This window comes from Macaca fascicularis, chromosome X, assembly GCF_037993035.2.
Source record: "Macaca fascicularis isolate 582-1 chromosome X, T2T-MFA8v1.1".
NCBI classification, from domain to species: Eukaryota; Metazoa; Chordata; class Mammalia; order Primates; family Cercopithecidae; genus Macaca; species Macaca fascicularis.
The window spans coordinates 134,691,396-134,705,388 of NC_088395.1; the positions used below are offsets into that span (position 1 = coordinate 134,691,396).

The window sequence follows — 13,993 nt, forward strand, 5'->3', positions numbered from 1 at the left end:
CTAGCTAGGGAATCATAGAAAGTAGCAATATCCCTGGGCTTTAATTTTTCATCTGTGAAATAAGGAAAATAATACTAGCTCAAATGAATTGACTTATATTTGAACTGTAAAACGCTATGTAATTATGTTATTAGTATAAGTATGAAAACAAAAGGGAACATTCTAGGAAGAAAACTGTATTCACAACTTGGGTCGATAAAATTCGGTTACAAACAAATTGCTTAAAATATTTGTCAATATCAAATCTCAGCAATATGTATTTCAAAAATTTCAGGTAGAAGAAGTATGCCCAGAAGAGTTATTATGGAATATTAATATTTTTGTATGCCTTACAATGACTTCATACATAAGATTTCGTCTCTCCCTTCCTCCTCTGCCATGCTCAATCTGCTGGAAATAAGAGCATTTAAGTAATTCACTTTGCCCTTTAGTTTGCTGGCTACACAGATGAGAAGTAGTATATTTCAAGGCCAACCTAGTGTTTCATTTCAGCAATTTACAAAATCCTGCACCTACAGCAATTCCTTGCATATACTTACCTTGAGAGAGTTACACATAGCAAGTCAGTTATCCAAAAATTCTCTTTCAGGAACACAGCAAGTAAAATTTGATTTTTGGAAACTGAGACCCAGTTATGATGGAAGTTTCTCAAGGTGACCCAGCATACTAGACATAGGAACAAAACTCGAAACTCTAATTTCCTATTCTGACTCCCTCTGATTGTCCAGGCACCCTCCTTAACACAATCAGATTTTATTATAACAATACCGTTAATATCTCCTAGTGCTAAAATGGAATTGTAGGCTGGAAAATGGAAATTGCTTACTTAATTCACTCTAAATCAATGTCTGTGTTGATAATGCATCCGCCAATGTAAGTATCAGGGATCCAGCTGGGTACTGGTGCATAGCTTTTCAGCCATTGTCTCAGGATGTCCTTGTGACATTAGGGAGAAGATCAGATTTTAAATCAGGCTTCAGCTGTGCTGCCCTTTCTTCAGCACACATTAAAAGGCACTTAGAGTGACCTCCCTATAAGAGACAAAATGGTAAAAGCGTTCTCAAAAGAGATTATTGAGAGGTTCAGGGACTAGTTTAAAGAATAAATTTGAACAACAACTTATAATGGACCCACAGGACCTTTAGATATTCTGTATGGGCTTTGACAAAGATCTTAAAATGTATCGATGTTGTGTGTATGTTTGGGTATGTGTGTTTGCTGAGACGAAAAATATACTGCATGAGAATGTTCTGATTTATGTCATTGAAATGAATTACGAGTTATGTGCAATTAGACTATGGGAGGACTCTGTGAGGAAAAGAGGCACATCTTAGACATCTCTGAATTGCTGTCACTCAGCATGGTACTGGAATACAGTATGTATTTGGTAAATGCTCATTGGATGAATGAATGAATTAATGCCAAATAAATGAATGACAAAACACATCTGTATTCATAGACATGATTTTCTTGGCAATTGTCCACAAGTTCCATGCCTTGACTTCTGAGTTATTTTAAGATAATATGTTCTCATCATGCTCTGTCACAGTAGTACACATATGAGTACTCTACATATGAGTAGAGAAAGAAATTAGACATCACTCAACTTAGGATAATTTGATTCACAGGTTTGCATGTGCAAATATAATAAATTGCTACTATCCAAGGTAAGTGAGTAACAAGATATTCAAATCAAGTGAATAATCAGTTCAGGAAAGGTTGGAAAGCACATTTACCACTTCTGTACACCAGCTATATTCTATACATTATGGTTGTGTCTTGTTTATTTAATCTAATCCTAATTTTTTTTTAACAACAGAGTGATGTAGGAATTACTTTCCTCATTTATTTGTAGAAAACTGAGGCTTCAACATGCTAAAGAATTTGTCCAAGGCCACAGAGTATGAAGTAAACCAGAGATAGTTTATATATATAATGCCATCATTCATAATTTTTCCTCTTGTCTTTTGACTCTAGCCACCACCACCTCCTAACACACACACACACACACACACACACCATTGTTAATAGAGCATTCAAGCTTCTTCACAATTTATGATCTTTCCCCTAGTCTTTCCATTTTTTATATATACTCTGCTCTGGCCACAACAAATTATATGTCCTTTTTCTGAGACGTGTCTTCTTCTTGGATATACCTTTCTGATTTTGGTTCATGATATTTTCCGTGAATGGAACTCCGTTCTCCTGTTCTTTGCTTAGCATTATTACTGGTATTATCACATTATCAGTTCTACTGGAGGTGTCACCACCACCCAGTGCTCTGAAATCTCTCTGTTCAAACTGATAGTATGGCCCTTATCATATTGTAATAAATATAATATATTACATAACATTATACAAGGGATGAGATATACACTGCTAAGCCAGAAAAACTAGAAAAAAAGCACTTAGTATCTTTCAGTGTTTCAGGGTTACAGGTAAAACAAAAACTATTATTCTGGGCAGAGTAGTATTGTTCTTCAGACCTGATGTTCCAGAACCATAAAGACTTGAGTTTAATATTTCACCTACAGTAATTACTAGGGCAGATCTTGAGAAATTCACTCCAATTCATCATTTCTTCGTCTGCAAAATCAGAATATAATAATGGTTCCACTCCAAAGGGCTGCTGTGAACATTCAAGTAGACCTTATAAAGTGCCTGGCACATAGTGGACACCCAACTGATATCAGCTATTATAATTCTTAAGCTCCAGATGTTTACAGTAACTGATTCATTTAGATGCTATGCTATCAAATATCTGACTAATGAAAATTTACATTAATATTCCATTATGCTGAAAATAAACATAGGCCAAGGGCAAATTCTGTCTCTTTTGAGTATAACCTAAATTTGTATCCATATGCAAAGGCCTATGAGAGGTCACCAGGAGCTATGGGAGTTTAGACAAATTCCTATCAGGAATGTGGACTCCTCATAACAGGCATCGATTCTGGTCAGAATACTTTTGGACTGAATACTAGCCAGATCACCTTCAGAACTAAGCATTGGTCTGTAGTCTAGACCTGTTAGATAGCTGAGCCTAATAGGGCCGGCAGCTGCAAGACCTGACATAGAGCTTTGGCCTAACAGAAATGAGAGAGCAATTTTATAAGCTTCTTCAATAAATTCATGGCTGAGAAATCTTAAACTGAGCCAGCTTAGTTGAGAACTTAGCAGAGAGGGTAAACTGGACTGTCAGATTAATCAGTTAGTGAACTATCTCTGGTTATGAACAAAAGGCAATTCATTTTTAAAGTAATCAGCTGAACAGCAAATTTTAAAATCATAATAGCTTAAATTACATTTTAATGATTTTTAAACTATTTTAATGAAAATATTAAAAGTACTTTAATTTAATTTTTTTGAATGCTCATCAGGGAATCTTTTATTGTTTCAAACCCTGAAGCCTCTCATGCCCTGTGCTGCTAATTGCTCCCAGCCACTAGAGTTAGAAGGCATTGGAATCTTTGCACAGTACTTTTTTAAAAAATTGATGTTAACTTCCAAGATACATGTGCAGGACATGCAGTTTTGTTACATAGGTAAACATTGTACAGTACTTTTAAAAGGTTTACCAATTCCAGTATTCAATCCATAAGAGTTACACAAACACATCAGTACTTATTGGTTGTTCACATGGTCAGACATATTCTGTTTGGGTGATATGATGGAGATTCTGTACACAATGGGCAGTGTTTTCTACAGAAGGAGATATGGATGGGTTAATTTATTGAGGTGGATCCTTGATGAGTAATGTGACTTTTAGAGCATTTAGTACAGGTCATGCTGTTTACTAAGCACATTTCATGCATCATCATATTCAATCTTCATGCAGATCTATGGGGTGGGTACCTTTTTGTCTCAATTTAATATGTCATAAAACGGAGGCTCAGAGAAGTGGGTATTTTGGTCTAAATCACTCAACTAGTAAGTAAAACAGTAGAGATTTAATCTCCACATCTTGAACATATTTTTAAAAATTAAAGAGTTTCAGGTTTTAGCTATGATTCAAGTTTTTCTCGGCACTTGGACAAGTATAATTAACCAGTCTTCAGGTAAATAATTACGTACAAAGGCTTGAATAGGTAGATAGGTAGATATTATCACAGGAAGATTTTAGAAAATAAAAGACAAATGTACTTTCAGAGACTGCAATGGAGTTGGATTGTGTATATATATATATATATATATATATATATATATATATATATATGAAAAAATTCTGAAAAAATGCCAAATAAGCAATTTTACATTAGTCTTTTTAGGGTGAAAAAGAATAGCATCTTTTTCACGTTATTTTTTATGTTCACAATGGTCATGACATATTTTCAGCCATCAACATAGCAAACAGAAATATGTTCATTTTTGTTAGGGAGTCTAGATTGGGGACCAGGAGTACAGAGAATGGCCCTATTATTTTTGGTAAATACATCCCAGGCAAGCCATATAGACTGTAAATCTTCATTCTGATCCTGCACGCGTCCCAGTGAAAATGAGCTGGCAAAGTAACACTTCTGTGTGCTTTCAAGTTTTAATACATATGTTGTAGTATCTACAATTGCTTCAGGTCTCCTTGTCCTTTCACAAGCTTATGTGGTGACCATATTAAGAAGCCAGTTTATTTTCAGTAAAAATGTTCTGTGTTGAAACACACACACACACACACACACACACACACACACACACACACACACACACACAGTGGAAACAGAAAAGTGGTCGTTGGGAAAAGACGCTCAGCAAGGTTGTCAAAAGTAATTGATGTCCCTGGTAAGTACAGAATTATATCACCTTTAGTATGTGAACTCAAATCATGAAGATGTTCTATGACTGTTAAGTGTTTCCATAAATTCAGAGGGTGTTGTTAGTTCTATTTTGTCTCCTGTTGACGGTTCCACTTTGACATTGCTCCACCCTATTCTTCTCCTTTCCTCTTCACCCATCTATTCCTCTGCCTTCTCCTCATTCTTTCTTTCTGTTTCCCCTCTATGTCTCTCCTTTCTCTATTTCTCTCTGTCTCTCCCTCCTCCTTTTCTCTTCATTCTCTACCTTCTTCTAGTATAGTAAGCCACTGTTAAAATTTTTCATTTATGTGATTAAGCTAATTTTGTTTCTTCCACTACACTGTAAGCTCCAAGAGGGGGCAATGAATATGTATACTTTGTTTACTACTCTATTATGAGAACTTATCTCAGCTTCTGGCACAAAGATACTCGATGAATATTTGCTGAATGAATTGATTAATTAATGCCCCGGTTGGCAGTTTTAGACATGTTTTTGTGCCCCCTCTTCAATCCTGATCTTTACACTGAGGTTCAGCTGCGTAAACATTAAGCTGGCTTAGGAATCACAAACAAAAGTAAATACAGGGAAAGTAGTAAAAATTAGTTAAATGACCCTGGAGTGAAACCAACAGAAAATAGTTGGGACTGTAGAAAAATAGAGAGTATATACAGTGTTAAAAGGCATTTAAATAGAAAAAAAAAAAAAAAAAAAAACACATTAGCCAAATGAAACATGGTGAGTGGGTTGACAGTTTGTGACCACTCTTCTGGCTCAAACAAAACTGCTGTCACTCAATCCTGGAAACTAGCCACCATCTCGTGAATCAACCATTGCATATAAATACTTGTTTAGCCAAGGAGAACTGTTTGTTACAAGGAGTTCATAGATGTATCTGCCAAAGGGTATTCATTCATACCATCACCAGAGAATTAACTTAGGTAAAGATCTTTGAGAGAGTTCCAATAGTAAGAGAGAATAAAATTGAACAAAGCAGCAACACAGCGTCTGCCATAAGTTTATCAATTTATTTCCCTTAGGAAACGTTCCTCTGGATGTTAAATGATCTATGAAATTGATTGACTCAAAAGCAAATAAACCCAAAACAAACAAAAATAGGAGAAAACCTTAAAAAAATCTGCAATGCATAATTGTGTATTTTTAATTATATTTAATAGTATATTATACGTATAAAACTGAAAAATTAATGGCAAAGAGTGACAAAAGGGGGACAAAATAAAATCAGGGAAGACCTTTTGGAGATGAGTAACGTATTCACCAGATTTTAAAATGTGATAGTAGGAAAGGATTTAAAATACCAAATTATATGGAGGGGTTCTTTCATGTCAAGAGCTGTTGTAAATATGCTAAGTTATAATGCATTTACTCCTCTCGACAATTCTGCCAAGTTGATATTATTATTATTACTTTACTGATTAGGAAATGGAAACATAGTGACTTTGTTGAATTTCCCCAATATCCTATAGCTAGTAAACAACAGAGTTGGGACTCAAAACCAGGTTTTACTCATTCAAAGGCCTAAAGCTATTTCATGTAATATATTTTAATAACTAAATCACATAGCTATCTTTTGATAACTAACAAAATATATTCATATATATGCTTCATACCTATATATTATATAAATTGATGAAATTAATGAAAAGAAATATGATCTATACATTACCGTTTAATATCAAAAAGGAAAATTTCTGTAACTATCTATTCCAACAAACCAAGAAGAACACAGGAAAATCATAACAGGTTACCCCTAAAGTAAGTAAATATTGCTTTAATTTTTCATATCTTCCCTAACTCCAAAGGCTGGGAAACAACTGAACAATGGCTTGGCTATGGAGTTTGGGGGAGAAAGAAAACGACAAGATAATTACATGCCCAGCCCAGCTATCATTCACCTATGAGAGCAGCAGAAATACATTTTCAGATATTTAAGGATGAGAAAGTATACTGCCTAATTATTCAACTTAGACAAAGAATAATTTTGGTTGATCAAGATATGAGACAATGGTTCTCAAATTATGTTTTTTCAAGAAAGAAAAAGATATTAGTCAAAATAATGAATTTGAGAAGAATCAGGATGTGCTACGAAATAAATAACAGTGAGGAAAGACATTGGTGGTTGGTGACTTATCATGGCAACTGTGATGACCGTGACCAAAGTCCCAACTGTGATGTGAGGAGGATTGAGCATAGAGGTGTTCACTCCCGCATCTGAGGACTGGGGCTGGATGATGCTTTGGAGGCTCAACAGGCTTCCCAGGGCAAGGTGGGTCAGCTTTGCTGCACAGCGAGCAGCTGGTGTGGGGCTGGAGATGATCCATAAGGTGAAGATTGTCAAGTGGGCAGTCCTCATTGCTGGTCAGCTGGGCACAGGGAAGACAGCTATCACCCTAGGCATGGCCTAGGCCCTGGGACCTGACACCTTGTTCATAGCCATCACTGGCAGTGAGATCTCCCTGGAGATGAGCAAGACCAAGGCACTGACACAGGCTTTCGGGCCATCTTTTGGCATTTGCTTCAAGGAAGAGATGTAGATCATCCAAAGAGAAGTGGTTGAGACCCAGATTGATAGACCAGTGACAGGAATGGGCTCCAAGGTGGGCAAACTGACCATCAAAACCAAAAAGATGGAGACCATCTATGCCCTGGGCAAGAAGATGATTGAGTCCCTGACCAAAGACAAGATCCATGCTGGTGACATGATCACTATTGACAAAGCAATGGGCAAGATCTCCAGATTGGGCCACTCCTTCACATGCTCCGATAACTACAGCCCCATGGACTCCCAGACCAAATTCAGGCAGCCCCCAGATGGAAAGCCCCAAAAATGCAAGGTGTACACCATATCCCTTGCACAAGATCGACATCATCAACCCCCACACCCATGGCTTCCTGGCTCTCTTCTCATGTGACACAAGAGAGATCAAGTCAGAAGTTGCCAAGCAGATCAATGTCAAGGTGTGCGAGTGGATAGAACAAAAGAGAGAGTTTATGAATCTATATCTACATCTGTATACCTATCTTTGGTGACAATAATAATCAGCAAAATGAGAATATATTTTATTTTGAATTGGTACACTTTTAATACTTTTGGCCAGACATATTTTCTTTGTGTGATATTATACCACATATTTCATAATATAACATTCCTGATTATCAGATTCTAAATGTAAGTAGCACCCCTCAGTTATTGTGACACACAAAAACACAAGTACACAATTACAAATTGATTTTAAAGGAGAGATATTGCTCATAGTTGAGTAGAACTGGTATAAAAGGTATGAGAAAACTCTGCTACCCATCTGTAGTAATGATGCTAAAAATAAAATTAGGTAATATATCAAAAACAGTTTCATAGGAACTAAAGATTTAAACATTAAACATTAAAATCACACTTGAAAAGTATTGTGAATAATTATTAATATTGGGCTTTGAAAGCATGACCACAGTGGGTCAAACTATAAAGACAACCACTGGTAGAACTTTATTTGATAATAACAGTAACAAATTCTAAAGAAACATTAAAGGTAAATGAGAAATTAGGGGAGTATTTACAAAATAGAAATAAAGTGAAAGGTAAATATGCTTACATTATAAACAGGTTTGTGAAAATGAATTTTAAAATATGCAAATAATAAACTTAAGAAAAATAACTGCACAAGTCGTCAAGTAAATGCAAATTAAAATAATATATTTTATCTCACTAACTGACAAAGATAAAAACAAAAGTAACAATACCTAGAGGCAGTGTAGACATGGGAAAAATAGCACTCTTATACATTGCTAATGGTTTATTTGGAAATATGTAGCAAATGCCTCAAAATATGTATGCTATATGCATAAGAATTTCTACTTCAGGGAATTTATCTTAAAGAAATAATCAGAAATTTGCAAATGCAGAAGTGATTATCATAGCATTGCTCACATGTTGATTTAAGTTATAGGTTATATAAAAAAGAGACCCCTTAATATATGGCATGAAAAATAGATACAATTGTGTCTTTCTTATGTAAACAGCCCTTCTAATCTCAACACGTAGTATTCATCTTTGGATCTAAGGCCCCTGCTCCAGTTATCATCTTCCAGTCAAGAGGAAGGTAGAAAAGCCCAGGGTAGCACATAGCATTCATTTATTTTTAGAGACAGAACTAAGAAGTGGAATATGCCACTTCTGCTCAGAATTCACTGACTACAATATAATAATCATATGGCCAAAATTGCAAAGTCGTGTTGTAAACATGGTTTTAGGATGGACATCCATGGGTCCAGCTAAACTTATGAGTTCAATTGTTAAGTAAAAGGAGAATAGAAATTGATATACATTTATCAGCTTCTGCAGCAATGAAATATAACAAGTAAACACTTCCAATATTTTGATTAAACAGATACATAGGTATCCACATGATGGACTAGCCTCTAGCCATTAAAATTAATGCTGAGGAAGAGCATTTAGTTACCCATGGAAAAAAGTTCTTGTCCAAATCTTGTTCCAGTTGTCTTTATGACACTGCAGATAGGAATCTGACAGCGAAAACACAATGTCTTTAGTAGTCCATGTCCTTATTTGACTATTTTGTTTTGGATTTAAGGCTAAATCAGGCTTCAATAGATACATGGAATGTATTTATAAAGATTACTTACCTAACACGTGCTACATTTTTTTGATTCCTCAGTTTCTGGGTAATCCTAATTAGTACTTCCATCCCAGTATTTGATGCAATAACTACTTTTGATTGAGTGCATAAGAATCATTCACAATGCCAAGCATTTTTCTTCCATTAAGCCTTTTATCCTCAACTATTCCCAAGAAGTAGATACCAGAATTATCATTACTCTTGCTCACAAATAAGGAAACAGGCACAGAGCGGTTAAACTTGCCCACACGTACCAGCTAATAAGTGGCAAAGGCAAGGTTAAAATCTCAATCTCACTCTTAGGCCTGTGTTCTTTTTTTGTTATTATTATACTTTAAGTTCTGGGTTACATGTTCAGAACGTGCAGTTTTGTTACATAGGTATACACGTGCCATGGTGGTTTGCTGCACCCATCAACCCATCACCTACATTAGGTATTTCTCCTAATGTTATCCCTCCCCTAGCTCTCCAACTCCCACAGGCCGCAGTGTGTGATATTCCCCTCCCTGTGTCCGTGCGTTCTCATTGTTCAACTCCCACTTATGAGTGAGAACATGTGGTCTTTGGTTTTCTGATCTTGCGATAGTTTGCTAAGAATGATGGTTTCAAGCTTCATCCATGTCCCTGCAAAGAATATGAATTCATCCTTTTTATGGCTGCATAGTATTCCATGGTATATATGTGCCACAGTTTCTTTATCCAGTCTATCATTGATGAACATTTGGGTTGGTTACAAGTCTTTGCTATTGTAAATAGTGCTGCAATAAACATATGTGTGCATGTGTCTTTCTCGTAGAATGATTTATAATCCTTTGGGTATATGTCCAGTAATGGGATTGCTGGGGCAAATGGTATTTCTGGTTCTAGATCCTTGAGGAGTCACCACACTGACTTCTACAGTGGTTGAACTAATTTACACACCCACCAACGCTGTAAAAGCATTCCCATTTTCCACAACCTCTCTAGCATCTGTTGTTTCCTGACTTTTTAAGGATCGCCATTCTAACTGGCATGAGATGGTATCTCATTGTGGTTTTTCTTTTTTTTTAATTATATTTTAAGTTCTAGGGTACATGTGCATGGCACGCAGGTTTGTTACATATGTATACTTGTGCCATGTTAGTGTGCTGCACCCATCAACTCGTCATTTACATCAGGTATAACTCCCTATGCAATCCCTCCCCCTCCGCCCTCCCTGTGATAGGCCCCGGTGTGTGATGTTCCCCTTCTCAAGTCCAAGTGATCTCATTGCTCGGTTCCCACCTATGAGTGAGAACATGCGATGTTTGGTTTTCTGTTCTTATGATAGTTTGCTGAGAATGATGGTTTCCAGCTGCATCCGTGTCCCTACAAAGGACACAAACTCATCCTTTTTTATGGCTGCATAGTATTCCATGGTGTATATGTGCCACATTTTCTTAATCCAGTCTGTCACTGATGGACATTTGGGTTGATTCCAAGTCTTTGCTATTGTGAACAGTGCTGCAATAAACATACGTGTGCATGTGTCTTTATAGCAGCATGATTTATAATCCTTTGGGTATATACCCAGTAATGGGATGGCTGGGTCATATGGTACTTCTAGTTCTAGATCCTTGAGGAATCGCCATACTGTTTTCCATAATGGTTGAACTAGTTTACAATCCCACCAACAGTGTAAAAGTGTTCCTATTTCTCCACATCCTCTCCAGCACCTGTTGTTTCCTGACTTTTTAATGATTGCCATTCTAACTGGTGTGAGATGTTATCTCATTGTGGTTTTGATTTGCATTTCTCTGATGGCCAGTGATGATGAACATTTTTTCATGTGTCTGTTGGCTGTATGAATGTCCTCTCAGAAATAATACCACACATCTACAACCATCTGATCTTTGATAAACCTGAGAAAAACAAGAAATGGGGAAAGGATTCCCTATTTAATAAATGGTGCTGGGAAAATTGGCTAGCCATAAGTAGAAAGCTGAAACTGGATCCTTTCCTTACTCCTTATACGAAAATTAATTCAAGATGGATTAGAGACTTAAATGTTAGACCTAATACCATAAAAACCCTAGGAGAAAACCTAGGTAACACCATTCAGGACATAGGCATGGGCAAGGACTTCATGTCTAAAACACCAAAAGCAACAGCAACAAAAGCCAAAATTGACAAATGGGATCTAATTAAACTAAAGAGCTTCTGCACAGCAAAAGAAACTACCATCAGAGTGAACAGGCAACCTACAGAATGGGAGAAAATTTTTGCAATCTACTCCTCAGACAAAGGGCTAATATCCAGAACCTACAAAGAACTCAAACAAATTTACAAGAAAAAAAAAACAACCCCATCAAAAAGTGGGCAAAGGATATGAACAGACATTTCTCATTGTGGTTTTGATTTGCATTTCTCTAATAACCAGTGATGATGAGCATTTTTTCATATGTCTGTTGGCTGCATAAACGTATTCTTATGATAAGTGTCTCTTCATATCTTTGCCTGTTTTTTGATGGGGTTGTTTTTTTCTTGTAAATTTGTTTAAGTTCTTTGTAGATTCTGGATATTAGCGCTTTGTCAGATGGATAGATTGCAAAATTTTTCTCCCATTCTGTAGGTTACCTGTTCACACTGATGATAGTTTATTTTGCTATGCAGAAGCTCTTTAGTTTAATTAGATCCCATTTGTCAATTTTGGCTTTTGTTGCCATTGCTTTTGGTGTTTTAGACATGAAGTCTTTGCCCATGCCTATGTCCTGAATGGTACTGCCCAGGTTTTCTTCTAGGATTTTTATGGTCCTAGGTCTTACATTTAAGTCGTTGATCCATTTTGAGTTGATTTTTGTATAAGGTGTAAGGAAGGGGTCCAGTCTCAGTTTTCTGCATATGGCTAGACAGTTTTCCCAACACCATTTATTAAATAGGGAATCTTTTCCCCATTGCTTGTGTGTGTCAAGTTTGTCAAAGATCAGATGGTGGTAGATGTGTGGTGTTATTTCTGAGGCCTCTGTTCTGTCCCATTGGTCTATATATCTGTTTTGGTACCAGTACCATGCTGTTTTGGTTACTGTAGCCTTGTATTAAAGTTTGGAGTCAGGTAGAGTGATACCTCCAGCTTTGTTATTATTGCCCAGGATTGTCTTGGCTATGTGGACTCTTTTTTGGTTCTATATGAAGTTTAAAGTACTTTTTTTCCAATTCTGTGAAGAAAGTCAATGGTACCTTGATGGGGATAGCATTGAATCTATAAATTGCTTTGGGCAGTATGGCCATTTTCACAATATTGATTCTTCCTATCCATGAGCAAGGACTGTTTTTCCATTTGTTTTTGTCTGCTCTTATTTCCTTGAGCAGTGGTTTGTAGTTCTCCTTGAAGAGGGCTTCACACCCCTTGTAAGTTGTATTCCTCAATATTTTCTTCTCTTAGTAGCAATCGGGAATGGGAGTTCACTCATGATTTGGTTCTCTGTTTGTCTGTTATTGGTGTATAGGAATGCTTGTGATTTTCGCACATTGATTTTGTATCGCGAGACTTTGCTGAAGTTGTTTATCAGCTTAAGGAGATTTGAGGCTGAGAAGATGGGGTTTTCTAAATATACAATCATGTCTTCTGCAAACAGAGACAATTTAACTCCCTCTCTTCCTATTTAAATATGCTTTTTTTTCTTTATCGTGCCTGATTGCCCTGGCCAGAACTTCCAATGCTATGTTGAATAGGAGTGGTAAGAGAGGGCATCCTTCTCTTGAGCTGGTTTTCAAAGGGAGTGCTTCCAGTTTTTGCCCATGCAGTATGATATTGGCTGTGGGTTTGTCATAAATAGCTTTTATTATGTTGAAATATGTTCCATCGATACCAAGTTTATTAAGAGTTTTTAGCATGAAAGGCTGTTGAATTTTGTTGAAGGCCTTTTCTGCATCTAATGAGATAATCGTGTGGTTTTTATCGTTGGTTCTGTTTATGTGATGGATTACGTTTATTGATTTGTGTATGTTGAGCCAGCCTTGAATACCAGGGATGAAGCCAACATGATCATGCTGGATAAGCTTTTTGATGTGCTGCTGAATTCAGTTTGCCAGTATTTTATTGAGGATTTTTGCATCGATGTTCATCAGGGATATTGACCTAAAATTCTCTTTTTTTGTTTTATCTCTGCCAGGCTTTGGCATCAGGATGATGCTGGACTCATTAAATGAATTAGGTAAGATTCCTTCTTTTTCTATTGATCAGAATCGTTTCAGAACGAATGGTACCAGCTCCTCTTCGTACCTCTGGTAGAATTCGGCTGTGAATCCGTCTGGTCCTGGACTTCTTTTGGTTGGTAGGCTATTAATTATTGACTCAATTTCAGAACCTATTATTGGTCTATTCAGAGATTCAACTTCTTCCTGGTTTAGTCTTGGGAGGGTGTGTGTGCCCAGGAATTTATCAATTTCTTCTAGATTTTCTAGTTTATTTGCATAGAGGTGTTTATAATATTCTCTGATGGTAATTTTTATTTCTGTGGGATTGGTAATGATATTCCCTCCATCATTTTTTATTGTGTCTATTTGATTCTTCTGTCTTATCTTCTATATTAGTC

General features: G+C 36.5%; 1 long non-coding RNA gene and 1 pseudogene across 1 annotated transcript in view; one reads left to right on the forward strand and one right to left on the reverse strand.

Moving 5' to 3' along the window:
- The window catches only part of LOC135969043 (uncharacterized), a 309,091-nt gene that overhangs the window by 99,824 nt on the left and 195,274 nt on the right, over nucleotides 1–13,993 (reverse strand). The gene's annotated exons all lie outside the window — the stretch shown is intronic.
- Nucleotides 6,939–7,836, forward strand: LOC141409470 (ruvB-like 2 pseudogene; annotated as a pseudogene).